Genomic DNA, 6,000 nt, shown 5'->3' on the forward strand with positions numbered 1-6,000 from the left:
GGAATGAGGGATGAGAAGATCAGAAATGTAACTGGGGGCAAGATCACGCAGTGCTTCAAATGTAATCAATAAGATCTTGTAAATTATTCTGAATTTTATGGGGAGCCAGTGGAGGGATGCAAGAATAGGGGTAGTATGGGACCTACGGCTAGCTCTAGTTAGCAGTCTAGCAGCTGCATTCTGAACCAACTGTAGACGGTTTAAAGCAGCTTGGTTGAGGCCAGAGTAGAGGGAGTTACAGTTATCTAGACGGGAGAAAATGAAAGTGTGAATTAATATTTCGATATCCTAAACAGACAAAATATTTCTGATTTTTGCAATATTTCTTAGCTGAAGAAAACAGGATTGGACAAGCTTAGCAACATGGTGATCAAGACATATTCTGGTCAAAGATGATACCAAGTTTTTTAGCGGTAGGTTTGATGTTTGAATGAAGTGGACCAATAAACTGCTCAACTGCAGTGGCAAAAGTCTCAGGACCAATTAAGAGAACTTCAGGTCTTTCAGGGTTTAGATGGAGAAAGGGACATCCAGTTATTGGTAGCAGCTACGCAATCATGGAGGGAGGACAGTTGGTCCAGGTTACTGGGTTTGGCAGAGAAACAGATCTGAGTATCATCAGCATAACAGTGGTATGACATGTCTTGAAAGTGACTAAACAAATGACCCAGAGGAAGCATGTATAAAGAGTAGAGGACTGGCCCAAGGACAGACCCCTGAGGGACTCCACTCAGTAGGGGAGCTGATGAGGATACAAGGTTGTAAACAGGCAGGTTCGTTTTCATTCGTAATTTCACTCCTGCAGATGTTTGACCCTGTTGACTTCCCCCCCTCTTTTTCTCCCCAGTTGTATCCAGCCAATCGTAACCAGGCAATTACCCCACTCTCCCGAGGCTTCTCTGCCGACAGAGGGCTGCAGACTACCACATGCTTCCTCCGATACATGTGGAGTCATCAGCTGCTTCTTTTCACCTGACAATGAGGAGTTTCACCGGGGGGAAGTAGTGCGTGTGAGGATCGCGCTATTCTCACCAGTGCCCCCCACCACACCACACCACACCACACCACACCAAACCACACCACACACACCCGACCGGGCACCTAACCGACCGGAGGAGGCGTTAGTGCAGCGACCAGGACACATACCCACATCCAGCTTCCCACCCGCAGACACGGCCAATTGTGTCTGTAAGGGTGCCCGACCAAGCCGGAGGCAACATGGGGATTCGAACTGGGATCCCCGTGTTGGTAGGCAACGGAATAGACCGCTACGCTACCCGGACGCCCCTTTGACTAAGTTGACAAGCGTAATTAGCTTCAAACATGTTCAGAAACTTTTATTTTTATTATTTAAAGGGATACAATGTTTACATCTAGATTTCAGCACAGCTGCCGCCCCTTCATTTGATTGACAGCCTAAGCTGCAGCTATGGTCGCTCTACTTTGGCTTCATCTTGGTAGGGTAAAGATCTTCTTCTCCCCATTGCCCGCTATGTTAAAAAGCCAACTTCCTGTTGCCTTTTGTGTCTGTCTGGGATCACTTATTTTGTGTTTCAAAAATGATGTATAACACAATACAGGTGCTGTCGTTAAGATATCTCAATGTCTGTGTAGTCAGATGACTGCACAACTGTATAAAAAAAGAAAAAAAGTGATCTGATCAAGGGTCAAACGATGCGAACGGGCCTGAAATTACCATTAGCCATGGTTAGCCAGTTAGCATGTTGTTAGCTAGCTAGCATCTCCTTTCCTTTTACGCCACAAGACCAGAAGTGTCAAGGCTTGATACTTCTGGTCTCGTGGCGTGCATGTACCTCCTCATGCGCGTACTTGAAAATCTCAGATACTAGTGGCCAAAATCTCTTAAGTTTATCTTTCAAATATGTTGATAATGAGGTATATAAGTAGAAATGATGTATGACAAGGTTACTGCATATTTTGAGATGTAAGTGAATTTTCAAGAGTAATCTTGGCTAACAACCATGGTGCGAGTGTTGCGCCACCTGGCTATGAGGGCGTTTTTGCCTACTCTGCCACTTGTCAGTGCTCGGCAGGGCCAAACACAACTTATGCTAAGCTAGCAATTGCTAGCAGTTTCTTAATGCAGCTTCAAAACCAGTCAAATCCACCTCAGCCAATCTAGAAATGCATAAGAGAGCAATTCTCAAAAGGGAAAAGTCAGTGTTGGCGTTGGACGTAGTAGTTAAAGGTGATTATTTTATGTTTTTCCACCTGACAGACACAGGGCCGGAGCATGAAATTCACATCACACTTTGGAGGTCTATTAGTGAATCAAGTATCCATCTACTTCTACTTTGCCTCTGAAATATGCTTTTCCTCTTTTACTTGTCTTTTGATGTCGCTTCTGCATATTTTGTGTGGCTTGTCCATTGTTTATTTGTCAGCGCCACGTGTCCGAATGACCTATTATGACGTAAAAATGAGTGAATATGAATATAATTCTTGGTCTTGGTTTTGAAGAGCATCCTGCACACTGTCAAGAGTTGGGCTAAGAATGATATATATATATATACATTTTAGTGGTCTTAGCCCAACTGTGGTCAGTGCGAGACGCACAAAACAGGCCTGTACTGCAATGTGTTAAAATCTTTTTCCCTGTATCCGTGTTGATATTCTGCTCCTCGTTAGTTGAGCACTCACAACTCCATTGACGGTTTCGGGGGGAAAGCGCTGTATATATACTACATACATATATATAATCAACACAGATACAGGAAAAAAGTTTTAATACATTGCAGTACAGGCCTGTTTCGTGTGACGCGCCCTCATCGGCTGCTTTTTTCCTGTATCTGTGTTGATATTCCGCTCCTCATTGGTTGAGCACTTATAACACCATTGATGGTTTTGGGAAAAAACGCTATATACATACATATATACATAAATATATACACACACACATACTATATATATAAATATATATACATAAATATACACACACACATACTATATATATATATACACATAAATATATATATACACACACACACATACTATATAGATATGTATATGTATATATGTGTGTGTGTGTGTATATGTGTGTGTATATATGTGTGTATATATATATATATATATATATATATATATATATATATATATATATATATATATATATAGTATGTAGTGAACAGCAGCCCATGCGAATGTTGTCGTTGCCCACTGCAGGGTGTGACCAAGCTGTTCACGGTTTTGTGTGTGTGTGAGTCTGCACTCACACACACGAGTGAGAGTGGGAGACCAGCCATCAGACATGTTTATCTTAGATATATCTCTGATGGCTGAGCTCCCATGCACCGAAACACTTACAATGACACCCTCCACTTCACAGTCCCGTACCATGACACCCTAGTGATTTGGCCTGCTGCGGGGTGTCGGTGCTTTCACAGCTATCTTTGGCCACGCTAATTTAGCAAGGCGACTTATCTCGTCCTGACAGCACGAAATCTACAGCATATCGAGTTCTATCTCCTACGACAGGTTTTTGACATCAGACCAGATGACGCTTTAAACCCTGACGATCGCCCGGTGTGAGTGGGACTTGTTTATTTTGACTTCCCAACATCTGATAGGTTACACTAGACTTTCTGAACCCACTAAAAGATCATTTTTGGATTGTTTTTTTTTTTTTTTTTGGTGCTAAAAAAAACCCCAAAACAACTGTAGCACAGCTTCTCTCACTGATAATGCAGAGTGTGATTGCTTTTCTCTTTCTCTCTCTTTCTCTCTCTCTGACATGTCTTCAGTCTCGGAAACCTCACAACGTGGGGTCACGAGATTGCGCCGGCAGATTCTCTCAGAGGGGAATGACACGCATGACCACTGACTGTGGAAAACAGGATACAGGGTACGTCGCAACAGGAAGTGTTGTACTCCTACTCTGCAAAACATCAGTTTGACCAGAATGACTGCAGGTTTGATGTCCACACTCTGCAGCCTCTTTGGCGGCGTTCGTCTTTCGTAATCGTCCCCACTCGCCAATTCTTCTTACTTGAGTAATACGGTTTAAAAAGAAGGGGGAAAAAAAAACAAAAAAACGTTGCTCTTCATCTAGAAAAAAAAATCTCACTGGCTTTTCTAAGTATTCTTTCAAGGGTGTAACACTCTTCACGGCTGGTGCGTGCAGCAAGTGGCTCTGGTGTAGCGGGCGTTGCGTTCCAAGTGAAGCAACCGTCAAACCCGGTGGGGGGGGGGGGGGGTGCAAGTTTCATGTGCCGTATTCAGTAGTTCACCTCCAGACGGCTGCTAGCAAATGAGTGTGGTGCTACACGGACGCCGCTCAGTAAATAATGCATTGACCAGTTCACACCGCCGCGGCCGGCTGAGCTCAAGCAGATGTGGTGCGTTCTAGCAAAACCGTGGCTGCAGACTCGGGGCCGTCGTGATGGTAGGGAAGGGATTCGGGGGAGCTGTTAATGCAGGTTCAGTTTCAACAAGTCCTGAGAAATGAGCTGATACAAGTGCAGACCTAAAGAAGCTGGCTGTTCAAATGCTTTAGGGAAATCTATGGTTGACCCCTAAAACAGTGCAAGTATGCATGTTCAAAGCCACTATATGCTGTTCAACTCCTGAAATCCCAACACAGCACTGCCTTAGGTGAGCGCAGAAAAGTCAAAAAGAAAATATCTCCTCATCATAGCCTGCATAAAGACAGTCAGGAAACGCCCCCCCCCCCGCCCCGTTGTAATAACCGGCACAGCAAAGCGTGTTTGGGTCTTACCGTGGTGCTCAGCAGGGCTGACTCGAGCGGGTCTCCCACCGGGAACTGTCCAGCCAGCGAGGGCAAACGGGCAGAGATGGCTCAAAAATGAAGGTTTTCTATATATCGCTGAATTAACAGGGAACTAAAAACTTCCTTAAATCTACCAATTTAGGTTGGTATCGTAAGAGTTTTCTTCTGCTTGTTCTTCTTCTTCTTCTCGTTCTTCTCCTTCCTTATTCAAACAAGAGCACGGCTGACTCCCTTGAAGGCAATATTTTAGGGTAATGCAACAAAATAAAAGCCTAATGTGGCTGAGGTATTGATGACTGGTTAATTGGTTAGTAGGCCAAAGCTATAGGTGACGAGGCCCGGGGCTTCTGTCACCACAGCCCCCGTTGCCTGCTGGATATTCTTCTTCTACAGAAGTTTGTTTCCCACCGTAGTCTGATACATTAGACATGATAACATCCACATCTCTAGTCTACCAAGGACACTTTCTTATTGATTTCATTAGACGGCATCTTGAGGTTGCCTCGGATGTTCAGTTAAAGTGAAGTGTAGTTCAGTTACACGAGTCGACCCTCGTGGGGAATTTAAAAAAAAATTTTTTTTGAGATACTTTATTATTCCTTCTTTTTTTTTTAATCTTTTTTTTTTTTTCTTAAATACATTTGCAACACAGTGGGAAGGTCTTGGGTTCGAACCCCGGGGTCGTCCAACCTTGAGGGGGGGTCATCCCAGGTCGTGCTGTGTGTGGAGTTTGCATGTTCTCCCCGTGTCTGCGGTGGGTTTTTTACATCAGTATTTTTAAAAAAAATTAATTTGCAACACGGTGGTGCTGTGTGGTTAGCACTGCCGCCTCACAGCGAGAAGGTCCTGGGTTCGAACTCGAACCCAGGCCCTTCTCGCTGTGAGGCGGCAGCGGTAACCACTGGGGCCCCCGTGCCGCCCAAGATCCTCCTCTGTATTTGACCCCTCCCGACCACATAAGAGCAGTGTCTTGACACCGCTTCGCACCACATTATAAAAATGTCCCAACTTTTAGCAAAGTCGTGAAACACATAAGCGGTTCATCGAGGTACGGTCTCCTTTTACTGCGAGCCGCCTCTCTCACGGCCTCCGGTGAAGAGCGGTGACAGCGCAGCACTCTTCTAGCATGTGGCGTGTGCCGTCTCGGGCGGTGTGAAATATCCAACTGCAGACCATCACCCGGGCTTCTGATGGTCACCGAACAGCAGCGGCCCGAGAGCGGCGCTTCTATCTGCTCTGTGGACTCTAACCTT

Source organism: Lampris incognitus, chromosome 4 (genome assembly GCF_029633865.1).
Source record: "Lampris incognitus isolate fLamInc1 chromosome 4, fLamInc1.hap2, whole genome shotgun sequence".
NCBI lineage: Eukaryota > Metazoa > Chordata > Actinopteri > Lampriformes > Lampridae > Lampris > Lampris incognitus.